Here is a 17,205-nt window from a genome sequence, read left to right on the forward strand (position 1 = left end):
CTGGAGGATTTCCAAGAAGGCTGGGGACAGTTAGGCATCTTGGATTTGGGTTCTGCCTTCTAGGAGCCAGGGGAGAGCTGGCAGGGCCCATTGTGTGTTTACACTGCAGTCGCCTCACTCCGCGAGGACCCAGACCCTGCAGCTGCAGCAGTTTTGGAAGATGTAAGACAGGCAGAAGAGTGAGGACGGCACCTGCAGTGTCTCTGAAGCCTGGAGTCCCTGAAGGATTAGAGCATGGAGGAGACGGAGATGGGTCTGGGCAGTCCTTGGACAGGAGCTTTGAGTGATGTGCCAGTTCTCTCAAAAAAAAAAAATCCAAGGATTCCAAAGAAACTAACTGAGATGCAGAGGCAGCCAGGAAGGGCAGGTTACACAGTGAATAAGGTGGGTAGATGGTAGGTGAGGGGCAATAGAAAAGAGATAGAAAGAGACCTTGCAAGAAAGGAGAAATGATAATAGTGTGAAAAGGAAGCTTGGGACTCTCTTGAAGATGTGCTGGGGACCAGACAATTATTTATCTAAAGACTTTAGCGATGTCACTGAAGATGCTAAAAGTATAGAGAGAAGGGAACATTTCCACTCAACGTTACTCTGTAGTTGTTTATTTCATAGACTAGAAGTTAACTGACATTTCCCTAGCTCCCTAGCTTCTGGGCCTCAATGGCCTCATCTTTACGTAAAACATGGGGTTTGAACTAGATACTTTAGAAGGTCTCTGTCTGGTACGTCTCTATGACTGTCAGCCCATGAGCCAGGGTATCTGATACTAAACACCTCTAAGATTTCGTACCAGATCACCCATTCTTCCTGCACTATCCATTTATCAATGCAGTGTAAAAACTGCACGATTCATGAAGCACATTCCAACTCTTAGTGAGGACAAGGAGTATGGTTCAGTTATGACAAATGATTGATCCTTCTGCCCTGAGGTAAGGAAGAGAGGAACAGTGATTTACACTTCGGGTTTCCACGGAGAGAATATTCTCGAATTTTTTATTTCAAATTTTATCCATTTAAAGAAATTGCAAATTTCTTTGAGGGGCTCAAAATAGTTGGACTGACTAAAGGGCCAATGAGCCCTATAATGATCTGCCTTATTTGAAGGAAAATTTATTTCATTACAGAAACTGAATCTGCTTCTTCCATGGAAATCCATCCAGCTCACTGGCCATGCTCTTCGCTTGTCTGCTTGCCTCATGCCATTCTGCCAACTGCTTCAGTGCAGCATTTTCTGGAGTTATTAAACACCCAAGCTTAATGAGAGTGCACTTATGGGTGAAGTATTCAATGATGCAGGACCACCTCCCCATCACCACCACACGCAGTTTAGATGGAAGTGGGGATCAAATATGTTTTCACAAGAGTTTCATTTTTAATTTGTCTCAGCCTGAAATTCCTTTAAATTAAAAACAAAAATTAATATGGAGAAATACAACTCCTTCGCTCTTCTTGTCTTCAAGTGGGATGTGACACACCGATAGTATCCACTTGTGTTTTCTACACCCACTAACATTTCCATTTCATTTTAGTCTCCAAAATATGGGCAGGAGCACAACTCTAGAAAAATGGATTCCCACTCTCGAATCTCACAGGGCACCGATCCATCCGTGCAGTGCTGAGCGCTCGCCCAGAACCTCACCGTTTCCTCTGTCCCTCCACCGCCATTCACCAGTGCCCCCGGTTTCCACAGTGGGTTTGACCTTGCAAAGACCCTGCTTTAGTTCCTGCACGGAACAACCCATTTTAACTCAAAACACAAAACGACCTTTTCTCCTTTAAAGAAACACCACCGAATGTAACACATCTGGGCTTACAATTCTCAACCCCGCATTCCAGAATGGGAATACGGGGTGCAGAGGCAGGCAACTAGTTTGGGTCTGACAGCTTCCATTCAGAGAGGCTCTGGGTCTCAGACTCTGCTCAAGACAGACGGCTGACTATGTGGTTGAACATCTCTCCTTTTTTGCTCATTCACCATCATGACGAAGAATCAAAACCGAAAAATTATCTACTCATTTCTCAATACTAAGAAATGTGCTTCTTTTGCGCGTCGCTCCGTGGTTCTAAACACTAACACCCCGCTTGGAAACCAACCCCGGTTTCCACACCATCTCGTCTACTCAGTTTCACTTAGCAAACACCTTCACTGCTCTTCCCCGGTGAGAAAAATGGTGCACCAAGCTCACGGATGGCAGGTTGGTACTTGACTGCAGCCGCTCAATAGTTTTATCAGCAACCGGAAAACTTCACAATCGGTCAAACAGCTACTTAAATGTGTGTGAGAGGAAATCCGCTTATTTATAGACTTACACTAAAAAAGCACCTCTGTTTCACCTATCTTAAATCTAGCTTCAGACAAACCCCCAAACACGCCGCATATAAACACTCCTCCTTCCCCCACCCCCATCATCCCCAAAGATCCCTCTTTGACTAACAACACATTCAGATGGCCAGCCTTAACCAAAGCAACTGTCATCAGGCATTTGGACGCTCTATGCAAAGTATGTGACAATAGCCAAAGCATCTCTCAGACAATTGGCTGTACTACACATGCAGAAAAGCAACGAAGATTGCATTTTCCACTTACAGTTATAGCGCTGCTCACGGTCACTTAATGAAAATAATAAAACTCAACAGTTCTTTATATATATGTATAATTCAGATAAACGGTTAAGCCGTCTCTGTGTGTGGTTCTCTCGCGCTCTTTTTTTCTCTGGAGCTGTAGGCTGCTTAAATCCCTCTTGGATCGCGCCTCGCAAGCCCAGCCGCCGCCGCAACAAGCTCGGGTAAGTCTCTGCTGCAGATTGGGAATCCCATAGAAAACCTAGGGTCCCTGGAGCTGGCTGCGCAGGCGCGCGAGCCGCCGCCTCTCGAGGCACCCCCTCCCCTCTCCCCTCCTCCCTCTTCCTCCAGCTCCGCAGCCCCAGCGTGGAGAGAGCTGTGGAGCCGGTGACCAAAAGCAGCCTGGCGTTGGCGCATGCTCAGTTGGAGGGGCTCGGAGTTCCCGCGGATGGATTCCATGTCTCCAGATTTTAGCAGAAACTCAAAAGGAAAGTACAGAGGGAAAGGGAGCCAGGCTACCGGAGCAGCCTGCACCTGGACTGGCGGTAGGGAGAGCAAGTTGTGCTCACCACGCCCGCTGTTATGGAGTCTGGTGGTGAAGGCGAAGGCCAGAAATGGGACACTTGGAGCCTGCTTTTCCCAAGGCTCTCAGCCAAGTCTCCCAGGGGACCCCCGGCCGACCCTTTGTCGGGCTGTAAGATGACAGAGAAAACTGCAGAAATCCTTTTCTCCAAAGGAAGTATGTCCCCAGAGCTAGCTGTGACCATACCTACCCGGCCCCTGTGAAGGAATAGTTATGGTGGGCACTTTCCGTGGGCCATTGCATCCTAGGGTCTTATGCTGGGAGGACAGTCCTATCCAGAGCGGTTAGAGAAATGTGTGTTGAAGAGAGCTGGTTCCGAGACTTCTTGCCCTGTATGACCTTGGACAAATCATGCTAACCATCAACAAACATTTAACAAGCGCCTTCAGTATGCAGTTAATAAATATTTATTGACTATGCTCGGGGAGGGGTTGGTAGATGGGAGGGAACAAACCATCCTTGGAATCGAGGATTAAGGGCTTGGACCAAACGATATTATAGTGCCCCTTTGTGTCCATTAAGGATGCATGTGTTTGCTAGCCCTCCCCCGCTCCCCACTGTCCTGCCAAAGCCTAGAAGACTTGGCAAGGAGTAGTGTCCAGTAAATGTTTGGTCGCCTCCCTACCAGGAAAGCAAAAATTCCCAGATGTTTCCAACCTGATCAGTTTTCCTCAAGTGTGTATGTTTGCACATTAATTCATTCGTTCATTCAAAAATTATGCATTAACCAACTACTTAGTATTAGCCACTGCTTTGGGGATACATGAAGCGAACAAAACCCCATCCTGAGGTTTACATTCAGGAGGGAGTTTTATTTTCAAGAGGGGAGGCAGTTCTGGAGGCACAGTGAAGATCCAAGTTCTCCTTAAATAGAGACCTTTACAATTTCACACACCTTACCACGTTCAGGAAAACTGCAGTGTTACTTAATCTTTTGGTTCTGAGGACACCAAGAGCATCTCTCGTGGCAAAAGAGCTCGAGACAGACAAATCTCCGTTGCCAGGAGGAAGCTGCTCCTGGCTGCCAAGTCTGGGAGTCCAGCTGGGAATAACCAGAGGCCACTTAGAGAAGACCAGGAGAGACTCCGCCCCACCAGTCTCCGGCCCTGTAAAAGGCTTGTGCCAGGTGAGGACCCCCAGTAGTGACACCTGAGCCACAGCCTGACGCTCAAAGCCGACCTGGCCGCCCCAGAGCCCAGGAACGCGCTTTCTTGGGCCAGTCGCCTTCGGCAGTTTGCGCCGAGAGGAGAGAGCTCGCGGGACTCTCGGGACACCGCTCCAAGAAGTCCCTTCCCGTCGGGGCTCTTCCGCGGGGTGCTGGCGACCGCGGAAACCCGGAGCGTGGATTCTCGCGGAGCAGGGCGCGCGCCCGGGCGCGCTGCGGCAACTGAACACATTGTGAGTCTGGCGAGCGCCAGCTCCGCGCTCCCGGCCCGCAGTGCGCACTGCGCAGCGGGACCGGCCGAGAGGTTCCGTCAGTTGCTTGGGATGGGGTGGGGGCAAAAGTCAGCGCTGGATGCGTCGTTCTGGTTGGCCGCGGAGACAATCTCCAAAGCTTTCAGAGTAATTTCTCATCTTTTGTCGATTTCCCCTACTAAAGCGTTTTACGCTGGGCTCTCTGGTTTCTCTCTCGAGAACAGCCTCCGCACTGCAATCTGCATCAGCCAAAGGAAGGGGGTCAGGATGCCATTTCTCGGCGTGAAAGAGACAGGCCTATTTATTGCGCCCTGGCGATCTCTTTCGCTGCATTGTTCGGTTTTAGATAAGTTACTTTCAAGTTGTGTTTAGGAAGAAACGAACCACTGATACTTTAAACCGTGTTCTGTTGTAGGGGAGATTTGATTTAGATGCAAGCGCTTTTGTGAAGCAGCTTTTGTCTAATTGGGCAGACAGAATTTTTAAAAAGTTTTATTTGCACTGAAGCGTCCTTTGGCGTCCTAAGGCGATATCTTGATTTTTAATATCCAGCTATCTTGCAGCTTTATTTTCTTAAGCTCTAATGTTTTGTTGTTGTTAACTTTTTTTTTTTTTTTTTGAGATGCCCTTTGGTCGAGTTTTATATATGCAGCATGAAATCACAGTAGGGGAAGCAAATTCTAAAAGACACCAAAGGAATATTTTTTTAAATTACAGAAATCAATTCCCCTTTTTAGGATAGTGGAATAAACTTGAAAAGAAGAATGGCAGACATTAAAAAAATAAGGGAACCCTCTGTTTCTTTAGGCATTTGCAGATGTTTCTGGTGACCACAGAGGAACAGAGGTGCCTGGTCCCCCGCTCAGGCGTAGAAGGGGCAGGAATACCGCACTCTGCTGAGTAAAGAATGCCATTGCCATCAAGCTATAGCAGTTGTTCTATTACTTAAAGTCTCCTCCGCAACACTGGATAGATAGCGGCGTCAGCTTTCATACTCTGGAGATTTTTGAGAGTTGGGGGGGGGGGGAGGAAGGTGCTGGAAAGAGGAGTTTTGGGGTTTGTTTGGCTTTTTTTTTTTTTGGAATATCTAGTAGAATCCTCACTTGCCCAGAAACAACTGGGTAGCCATGTTCCTTTCCTCTGTTGCAAATTATACTGTTTTCCCAGGTAGTCTTACTTCCACTTTACTCATTCCCAGATTTAAACAAACAAAACAAAACCAAGAATGACTTTTTAGGTGTACACAACTTAATTTAATATTGCCATCCACTTTAATGGAGACATAGACAAGTTGAACACTGAGAATGACAATAAAAGCATAGAACGCCTGGAGGGTAACAGGTCTGAGCTTGTGGTCCTCTGAGCTCGTGGTAATATTATTTATTAGACATGCTGTGTATAAAGTATATGAGCCAAGGATGGTGGAACTTAAGGCATGGGGCATTTAGGAAATTGGAAGGAAAATTAAGTGTTTGAAAGTCAACGTTGGAAAATGAAAAGAGAGGAATTGGAAAATGGATTTATACTAATTTAAATTCATGCAGAATAATGATAGCAATTTTCTTGTATAGGTAAAGTGTCTTTGTTTCAGAAAGCTGAAGGTATTAATCCTTACAGAGGAGATGTATTACATGAGATAATTATGTTGATTCTGTTTTATTTACCCTGTTTTAAAAAAAATATACAGGTGGGCTGCCAGGGTGGCTCAGTAAGTTAAGTGTCTGACTCTTGATTTTGGCTCAGGTCATGACCTCAGGGTCATGAGATGGGGCCCTGCATTGGCTCCATGCTGGGTTTAAGATTCTTTCTTCTCTCTCTCTCTCTCTCTCTCTCTCTGCCCCTCCCCCCCCAAAAAAAAAGGAAAAAAAAGGGTCATACAAATGTAGGTGGTATGCAGCCTTAAGAATGGAGAGTCCTTCATTCTGTCTTCCACATTGGGGCCTGACCTATAGAATCCCAGCGCAGCTCTTAAACTGGAAATTTCCACCACTATCTTTGTGTGTTTTCACCACATAAAATAGCAGAATTACACTAAATATGATCCCTGTTTATTTCTTCAGTGACTTTTTAGATAGTTCTGTATGCTAGGCTGTACTCTTCTTTAGTTGTGTGAATAGCCACTGCAAATGTAATCATGAATTCATATTCTGGAGCTTCTGTACTTTGGAAATCACCTGATGCCAAAGGGTCTTCAAAAGCCCTTCTTGCTTAAAGGAGATCTTACTAACTTATTTCTACTTCAATCTTTATTTTCCTTAATATAGTTCCTTTGAATTTATAATGATACTCCTAAGCTCAACAGAGAATTTTAGCATAAAATATAAAGGAAAATAAAAATATGAATTCTTCACTCCTGAGACTACCAACAAAAACAAACCCACGTTCTCTACCAGAAGATTTTCACAGTTGGGTTTATATTTTCACTTCATGCTTAAAGGAGGAATGAAACAGTAGACTCCTTCATTTTTTAGTGTTCTTACCATATTCCTCCTTTAAAGTGCATTTGGGGGCACCTGGGTGGCTCAGTCAGTTAAGCAGCTGACTTTGGCTCAGGTCATGATCTTGCGGTCCGTGAGTTTGAGCCCCACATCGGGCTCTGTGCTGACAGTTTGGAGCCTAGACACTGCTTCAAATTCTGTGTCTCCCTCTCTCTCTGCCCCTTCCCCATTCAAACTCTGTCTCTCTCTGTCTTTCAAAAATGAATAAATGTTAAAAAAATAAAAAAAAATAAAGTTCATTTGACCATCATAAGGAGGTTGAGGAAGAGATCACTGATGATTCTCATTTGTCTTCCAGAATGTAGGTTTAGTACCTGTACTAGAGTTTCTAAGAGTGGGTTGTATTGATACTTTAAACAGAAAAAGAAAAATGTTTGAAGAATTAATGGCTGTGTTTAACAGTGGCTACAGGTTGAATTCCTTCTGATCTCATTCATTTATCAGACACCTGTTGAGTACCTATTGTGTACCAAGCAGTGTACTGAGCATGTTAAATGCAATATTACATTCACAATGACTTTATTTACATATAGCTACTATTATAATCCATTTTACATATGAGAAAGAAACCGAGGCAATATGTATTAGTAATATCTCCAGATGCCTTCTTCAGTTAGCCTCAGCTTCTTTTTCTTCACCCCACTCCAATTAATGTCATGATTCCGCCCCTATAAATTACTACTTTTTTATTCACCTAAATATTGTGAATATTGTGATCATCTTATTTCTCTTCAGTAGTCTCCCATTTTCTTCTGAGAAAACTTCAAACCCTAAGTCACGTGTTCAGAATCTTCCACCGTGTGGCCCACTGCTACTTGCCTGCCTTGACTCTAGACCATCTAATTTGGGAGGGGGAAAGGGGAGGAAACAAGTCCAGGAAAAAGTCTACCTATCCCAGCATTCCCACATTTTCATCTACCACATGAAGGAGAATAGAAACAGAAGTCTCCCTCAATTTTTGTTTTCTGTTCTTACTATATTTCTCCTTTAAGTTCATTATATCATCCTGAAGGAATGTTCCAGAAGAGAAAAAATGACTATGGGTGATCTTAAATCCAGACTTTTCTCTTGCTGTCTATTTTCTTATTTACAACTGCCTACAGAACATCTTCATGCACATTTCTCACGGTAACCTCAAATCCAACATCTACAAAGTGATTATCCCCTCTGCCCTCTGCTCCCACCAGTCTGCCTATACTCCCTAGCACTTTGAAGGTGTCCACTATCAACCCCTTGCTCTAAATCAGAACCTTGCACAGCACCTTCAGCCCTTCCATCTCTCTTATTCCCTGTCAAATTGTTACTTAAATCTCAGGGATTCCATATTCCCAACGTCTCTCAAATACACCCCTCATCGCCGCTGTGTTAGTTCATTCAGTCTTTCATCATCTCACTGCTGGACTATTTTTTTTTTTTATTCTCATAACGATTGCAAAAACTCACATAAAATCACATCACTCCTTTGAATAAAACCATTGAGTAGTTTCTCGCTTAAAATGGTAAAAATAAATGCTCCTTACTTCGCACACCATACAAGACCCCTTGTGTTCTGGCTCTCGTGTACCTTCCAGCCCCATCTCCTGCCACGTGTCATTAGTGTTCTTTGCTCCATTGTACTGGGGGGATGGGCGGGGCTTTACCTTCTCTGTACTCTTTCCTGTGTTCTTTCTCTCTTCTCAGGAAACTCTTCTATTAAGATTTCTATTAATACCTCAAGTTCGACTGAAATATTATTTCTTGAGCAAAGAATCTTTCTCTTCCTGGCACTTAGTAGATAGTTTATAGGCTGTTGTAAAGATGGACTCAAATAGTATATAGGATAATACTTTATAAACTGTGAGACTCTATTTGAACATAAGATACTATGTAATGGCAATTTGTTTATTAATTATTAAGTAAAAGCTTTATGTTGTTTGCTTTTCATTTCAAAAGGCAAAATGAATATATTATATTGGTGTAAAACAAAACTTTATTTTAAAATGTTTATTCATTTTTGAGAGAGAGAGTGAGAGAGAGCAGGGGATGGGCAGAGAGAGGCGGGGGACAGAGGATCCGAAGCGGTGAGGCTCGAACTCACAAATGTGAGATCATGAGTTGAGCCAAAGTTGGACGGTTAACTGACTGAGTGACCTAGGCATCCCTAAAAACAAAACTCTTGAACTGTTTTAACTAATGTATGGTCTTTGATTGAATTTAGAGTTAGTAACTGCTATAAAGAAATTTTGTTTAACATTTATATATGTGTGTCTTACACCTTGGTTGAATTACTGTTACACAAATAATCCGCATTCAATATTTATTATTTTTTAAAGTATCTTTTTTTAAAATGTTTATTTATTTTGAGAGAGACAGTGAGCACGGGGGGAAGGGCAAAGAGAGAGTCCCAAGCAGACTCTGTGCTGACAGCAATAAGGGTCTCTAAGCAGGGCTCATGTGAGGCTCCAATTTACAAACCATGCAGTCATAACCTGAATCCAAATTAAGAGTCAGACACTTACCTGACTGAGCCACCCAGGTGCCACTACATTCAACATATTTAAAAGCACTTGTTAACCAATTGATTTTCAATGTTTTTATTTATTCTGTTTTTGTCTGTTTTTCTAAACATTAGGCATAAATTATAAGCATAGAACTATAATAAAATACTTTCTATTTTATAGCTTCTAAATGATTTCACCATCTTTATATTATTTGATCCCCAGATATGATTATCTTCATTTTATAGATGAGATTATTAGCACTTTAGAAAGTCCAAATTATAATGCTTTCTAGAGGTTATGTGGCTGTAATGTGGTGGGACTAGGTACAATTCAGCAATCTAATTCTGCTTTTTCAGTAACTACTCTCCAATACTGACAGAATGTTCCAGTAGTTTCCATCTTTCTCAGTTTCAGGTTCTTGCTTGGCATGACAAGAGCATGCAGTTAAAATGTAGGAAGAAGGGAGTTATTATTGCTTGGACTAATAGAGTTAAAAAAAATAAATGTTTGCCTCACTTTTTTTCCTGGATTTAGGAAACCAGGTTTATTACAAACCTGAGAAGAAAGGGTATTGGGTATCCATTAGCAGTTTATACTATAATTTCGTGGAATTTTTTACACTAAACTGCAACTTATTTACTTACTAAAGCATTTCTTATTTTTACATTTTGCCCCCAAAGAATCCATTTTTGTTCAAATTACTTGCCATGTGACAAAGACAGAAGTATTTTATTGGTTAATTGTCTAGTAGAATTTCTGAGATGATCCACTGAAATTGGTGATTGAGATGCAGTTTACTTTATTGTTTTATTTTTTTAATTTATTTTTTTTTAACATTTGTTTATTTTCAAGAGAGGGAGACACAGAATCCAAAGCAGGCTCCAGGCTCTGAGCTATCAGCACAGAGCCTGACGTGGGGCTCGAGCCCACAAACTGTGAGATCATGATCTGAGTTGAAGTGGACGCTTAACCGATTGAGCTGCCCAGGCGCCTCTATTGTTTTAGACTGATTTGGTATATTTTGGAGGCAGAGATTGGAGTTATGCACAAGCAAAAAAATGTCAAGGATTTCCAGCAACCACCAGAAGTTGGAAGAGAGGCATGGAACAGATTCTTCCTCAGAGTCTCCAGAAGGAATTGACCCTAGTGACACTTCATTTCAGATTTCTGGTCTCCAGAACTGTGAGAGAATAAATTTTTGTTGTTTTAAGACACCCATTGTATTGTATCTCATTACAGCAGCCTTAAGAAATATAGAGAACTACATTTAAACCCAGCATTTGGCACTTAAGTTTATAATAAAGAATATTGTGGCAGTGAGATAATAGAAAAATAAAGTTTTCTACAATAGGTGTACTTTTTTTTCACTCTGTGAAAACCACTGAGCTTTGAATTAAGACATAGGTTCAAGAACCAACTCTGCCATCTATGAGATGTGGTTTTGGGCAAATCACTTAAGTTCCCTTCCGTGACTTGATTTCCTTATTTATAAAACGAGAAAGATTAAAACTCTACCTAAAAGTAGGGCTCTGTAGTTCAAAATTTCAAGATATTGGGCATCCACAAAATTCTTGATAGTAAGAGAATAGTGCTAATTTGCATCTAAGATGATACTGAACTAGTTTCTTCTGATTGAAAACTACAAGCATTCCTCCTTTTATTGTGCTTTGCAGATGTTGCTTTTTTTTTTTTTTTCACAAATTGAAGTTTTGTAGCAACTCCGCATCGAGCAAGCTTATTGGTGCCATTTTTCCAACAGCAGTTGCCACTTGTCTCGGTGTCATATTTTGGTAATTCTTGAAATATTTCAAACTTTTTGAATACTATTATACTTGACTTGCTGCAATCTCATGATAAAATTTTAGTGAGTGGGGAATTGCTTCTCTGGATGAGATGGAGTCTACTCCTGGTGAAGATACCGTGAAGATTGTTAAAATGACAACAAAGGATGTAGAATATTACATAAACTTAGTTGATAAAGCAGCAGCAGGGTTTGAGAGAGTTGATTCCTATTTTGAAAGAAGTTCTACTGTTGGTAAGATGCTATCAAACAGCATCCCAGGCTATAGAGAAATCATTCATGACAGGAAGAGTCGATGGATTTGGCAAACTTTATTGTTGTTTTATTTTAAGAAATTGCCATGGCCACCCCAACTTTCATCAACCGCCAACCTGATCAGTCAGCCGCCATCAACATCAAGGCAAGACCGTCTATTAGCAAAAAGATTAGGACTCGCTGAAAGTTTAAATGACAATAATTTTTAGCAATAAAGTATTACAAAATTGAGATATGTACATTTTTTGACATAATGCTATTGCACATTAATAGACCACAATATAGAGTAGTGCAAGCATAACTTTTATGTGTACTAGGAAACCAAAAAATTCATTTGACTTGATTTTGATATTCCTTTTATTGTGGTGGTCTAAAACCAAACCCACAATATCTCTGAAGTATGCATGTCTGTAAATAAAATTAATGGTTTTGGTTTTGAGTTTATTTAAAATAATCTCCTTAGAGACCTTTCATATTGTTTCTCATAAAAAATTGGATTATGTACATTGATCATAGTACCACTGCTAGAAGTAATACAAACTCTGTTTAAGATATCCCAGACTGACTTATAGATGTTCTTTCTTTTTTTTTTTTTTAACGTTTATTTATTTTTGAGACAGAGAGAGACAGAGCATGAACGGGGGAGGGTCAGAGAGAGGGAGACACAGAATCTGAAACAGGCTCCAGGCTCTGAGCTGTCAGCACAGAGCCCGACGCGGGGCTCGAACCCACAGACCGCGAGATCATGACCTGAGCCGAAGTCGGCCACTCAACCGACTGAGCCACCCAGGCGCCCCAGATGTTCTAATAAAATTGAGTATTAGTAACACTGCAGTGTTAAACAATATTTTGAAATCAGACTTACGTAACACTTTGCTAATATGATGATTTTTAAAAATAGGCTGTATTTTCAGAGCAATTTTAGATTTGTAGCACTTATAATGCTTTCAGAAACATTTATTGACCACAGACCTTACTGATTTCAGTTATGGAGATTATAGTGTAGTATTAGAAGTTCAAGCATATCGATTGTGGATTGGATGAAAAGTAAGAGTAAATAACAGATTAATTGTATTGCTTCTTTAATATATTGTAAGCCCTTGGTATTTATGAGGATTATGTCCTATGACCTTTCTGACTTTCCAACACATGAATATCACTCCAGGATAAAATTGCTTTTTTGGTAAAATGGCCATAACATTGGTTACTTAAGGAGTATTAAGTGAGACAATAAATTAAATAAGAACAACAGTCTATGTTGAACTACAGACATTGGGTAATCAGTTGACCAGACCTACCAGTTTAGTTATCAGTTACAAGTACAAATTTATAGTTTGTAGCATAAGATTTATAGCATAAGATTGTAAATGTAAGATTTACATTTGTGCTTTAGCAAAATGGCATATTACTGTCATTGCAACCTTTAAGATCAGTCACAAATAGATCCAGACCAAGGATTAAATCTTTAAAGCCACATTCTATTAAAATTCTGCTACCTGTAAACATTAAAATTTCATACATCATTATACTCCTTGAAAAATAAGTAATTGAAACTTGAAATCATGGTCATTTTGAAAGCAATTTGAATCCAGTGAATGAAGGTCAGTTTTAAAAGAACTAAAATTTACTCTTTGGTCTTTATGAATTCAACATGCATTTTTATAAATAGTTCTTTTTAAATACTTCTTGATAGACTGAAACTCTTTCTCCTTTGAAGCTAATACATGTGTTAATCTAGGAGAAGAAACCATTAATGGTATTATTTTATACTCTTTCTATCCTAAAAGTTGTGTGAACCACTTGCCACTCTGGTAGAGAATAGAGAATATAGTAACTCTACTTTTATTCTTATTATCCTCAGTATTCAATATAGGTTTGTGCCATATATGGTGGAATATATTATAAAAATATTTAAAGAAGAGATGACATAGGGGTTGAGTTAATTTCCATGAATATCATATGATTTATGAAAGAAAGAAGAAGTTAGACTTGAGAAAAGGAGTTTCTAGGTTTATTTGACTGGGTAACAGCTTTTACAATTTGCATTAGACACTAGAACTGAACCATCTTTTGGCAACTAGTGTAATTATTTGCAACACAAGGAATATGTTTATATTCTACTACTCTACTGTATGTTGTTGTCCTACCTTCCTTCCTTCCTCCCTCCCTCACTCCCTCCTTTCTTTCTCCTTTTCTCTTTCTTTCTTTCTTTCTTTCTTTCTTTCTTTCTTTCTTCTACCAACAAATGAAGGCTGTACTAGACTTAATTTTTTTTCCTTTAACTGTTTATTTGGTAGCTTGCTTGGACATGACCATAATTGTTCAAGGCCTTTGAAAAGTTTAGTGTTCCCTTTTATAATTTCTAATGGAAATATTATTTATTTTTATATTTTGAGAGAGGCTGTCTATATGCAAATTAACACTGAAATCCACATGTTATTCATTTAAAGATTCTTTGCCACTCACTCAAACTAATTTTTGTGAAATGAATTCCCAAATTCAAACATTAAAACTTACCATATTAAACAATAAGTAAAATATATTCAAGGAGTTACTGCTTAAAAGCCTTTTGATGATGATATCATACCCCAGTAAAAATCTGCCAGCTTACAGTATAGTCAAAATCAGACTACATTAAAACAAGGATAACACTTTGCAATCATGTTTTAAAACCAAGCCAACCATGCTAGTAAAAAGAGATGAGGTTTAATTTCCATCGAGAGTTAAGAGGTTTTTAAGCCCACACAGAGTTTACAGATGTCATGTGATTGTATATATAAGTAACACAGAATATGAATTATAACATTTTGCTCATTACCATGTATAGTTAGAACATAATAACAGCAAAAAAAAAGTTGCAGGGAACATGCAGTTCTGATATTTCTGCCCTTCACAAACATGCTGATGCATTTTAATACACATACTGACACAAAATTTTGTGCATTTATAGCTTTTCCCACTGTTGAGCTCTGTTTCTGCTTTTCCAACTAGAAATCTAGTGCAAAAAATGTCTAGCAATTTCTTCAATGCGATATACTTAAAACATTTTTTTTAAATGTTTTATTTACTTTTAAGAGAGAGGCAGAGTACGAGTGGGGGAGGGGCAGAGAGAGAGGGAGACACAGAATCCGAAGCAGGCTCCAGGTTCTGAGCTGTCAGCACAGAGCCTGACGCGGGGCTTGAACCCACGAGCTGTGAGATCATGACCTGAGCTGAAGTTGGACGCTTAACCGACTGAGCCACCCAGGTGCCCCTTCAATGCAATATACCTAAATCCAAACCCCTTGGCTCTATGCTCATGATATATTCTCAAACAAGTACAACCTCTCCACACCTCTCCTCTATTAATGGTTTCTCTATTAATTTTCTTAATAATTTAAGCTTGAATCCTAGAAATCATTGTTGATTCCTTACCCCCCATGATAGCAGAGCATTATCAAATTCTAATAATAATTTCTTAAAAATATAATTCCCGTTTCCATTCTTGTGGTTTATGCTCAAATACATGTTCTTAATATTTCTGGTCCTATGGCAATGGCCCCTAATTTCTGCCTAATTTCTTTCACTTGTTTTCAATTGATCCTAAACGTGGCAGCTAGGTGAATTTTTCTAAAACACTGTTTTAAATACATCTTTCTCCTGAAACAAACCCACAAATATGGTCTTTCCTATAGCATAAAGTACAAATTTTTTTAAGACTGGCATTCAAGATTCTGAATACTCTGATCTCAGTGTCTTTCCCACTTATCTTCTTTTATCCTGTTACAAAAATTCTCTCTCAAACACCTTGCCTACTTACTATTGCTTAATCTATCTTACACTTCTGTCTATGTCTTTGGCCATGTCCTTTTTCTTATCTGCAATATATCTACTATTCATCTCATATCCCAATCTATTCCAATCCTTAATCACTCAATTCTTTTGAGTCACAAGTATATATCATTTATATGACCTATTTCAAATTACATATAAGGTTTTTTTTAAAACCATTTATATTGTTATTAGATGGTTTTTATTGTTAATTCATTGTCTCTGTGTCATAACTTCTTGGTAGGGCACCTGACACAATATTGAATATAGAATAGATGCTAGTACTTAATGACTGTTTCATTGATTAAAAACTGGTTCCCAGAGTGCATGTCTTTGAGTCCTCATTAGAGGATTTTATTTGGCTATATTTAGCAAAGCCATTAAAAAAGCTAAGTGATGACAACTAATGCAGAAAAAAATCAGGATATACAGTCACAAAAGTAGCTAGGTTAATTATTCTTAAATGAAGATTAATGAATAAATATATATAACAGATATTTTATTTTTTTTCAACGTTTATTTATTTTTGGGACAGAGAGAGACAGAGCATGAACGGGGGAGGGGCAGAGAGAGAGGGAGACACAGAATTGGAAACAGGGTCCAGGCTCTGAGCCATCAGCCCAGAGCCCGACGCGGGGCTCGAACTCCCGGACCGCGAGATCGTGACCTGGCTGAAGTCGGACGCTTAACCGACTGCGCCACCCAGGCGCCCCTATAATAGATATTTTAAAAAGCAGACTTAATAGCATTTGAAAAGCAGAATGGCAACTATATGTCAGTGAAGATATTTAATATATTTGTAAATATCCAATGGTATATATTTTAATCTCTTTTCTTTTTATGTTAAATCTATAGGGAAAACTGATAAAGAATTGTTTCCTATAGAGTTCTCCAGACAAAAAAGGGAAAAAAATGAGCAATTTGAGAAGTCAATGAAAAGTCTGGGAAAAGTTGGGAAATCTCCTTAAATGATTTTCATTAAGGATGATCTAAGGATTCTTATTCTAGAGTGTCAAAGAAGTGAAAGGGTTACTATTAACAACTGTAATACTTATATATACCTTGCTATGTGTGAAGCACTGTTTCACATGTTTTACATATATTAAGTTGTAAAATCCTATAACCACCACCTGAAGTAGGTGCCATTACTATCATCCCCATTTTATAGTTGAGGGAATTGAGGCACAGAGGGTTAAGGAGTTTACCCAAAGTCACATAGATTGTAAGGTATGGAGCCAAGATTCAAATCTGGGCAGTTTAGTGTCAGAATCCATGTCTCTTTCTTTTTCTCTTTCTTTTTCTTTCTCTCTCTCTCTTTCTTTATGTCTTTATTTCTCTGTCTTTCTGTCTTTTTTTCATGGAAATGGGATATACATACAAAAAAAAATAGCATTCCTAAATGCACAAGACAATGAATTATCATAAGATGAACACATCACCCAGGTAAAGAGGTAGAGAACTGAAGTACGAAGAAAACTTCTGAAGTACAGAGTCCATAATCTTAGGCTTTTAGACTCTCTCGATATTTGGACATTACATTGATTTCTGGACATTACTCTCCACCTTAAAGTTCCTCCTATGATTTCAGTTTTCACTGATTCAAATGTATAGTGTTCATTCCTAAAAATCATAGGGGGAAAAAAGCAAGAAGGATATTAAAAAAGCCTGAACTTTGAGGTTGTTTTCTTGACAGAGTTTAAATAGCTTTTTTTTAATTTAAAAAGACAAAAATAGTTTGTAACTCTACAAATCCTCTGGCAAATTAAGTAAAAGTACATTTCTGAGCAGTGTAGTAAGCAG

The 17,205-nt window shown here is 39.5% G+C and overlaps 1 protein-coding gene across 2 annotated transcripts in view; it reads right to left on the reverse strand.

The window, feature by feature from the left end:
• VSNL1 (visinin like 1) overlaps positions 1 to 2,885 on the reverse strand; it is a 98,168-nt gene extending 95,283 nt beyond the window's left edge. For both annotated transcript variants that reach the window (XM_047851360.1, XM_047851359.1), the window contains exon 1: positions 2,588 to 2,885. The gene's annotated coding sequence lies outside the window, so the exon portion shown is untranslated. The remainder of the gene's footprint in view (positions 1 to 2,587) is intronic.
• Between the last annotated feature and the right edge of the window lie 14,320 nt (positions 2,886 to 17,205).

Source organism: Prionailurus viverrinus, chromosome A3 (genome assembly GCF_022837055.1).
Source record: "Prionailurus viverrinus isolate Anna chromosome A3, UM_Priviv_1.0, whole genome shotgun sequence".
Classification (NCBI taxonomy): Eukaryota; Metazoa; Chordata; class Mammalia; order Carnivora; family Felidae; genus Prionailurus; species Prionailurus viverrinus.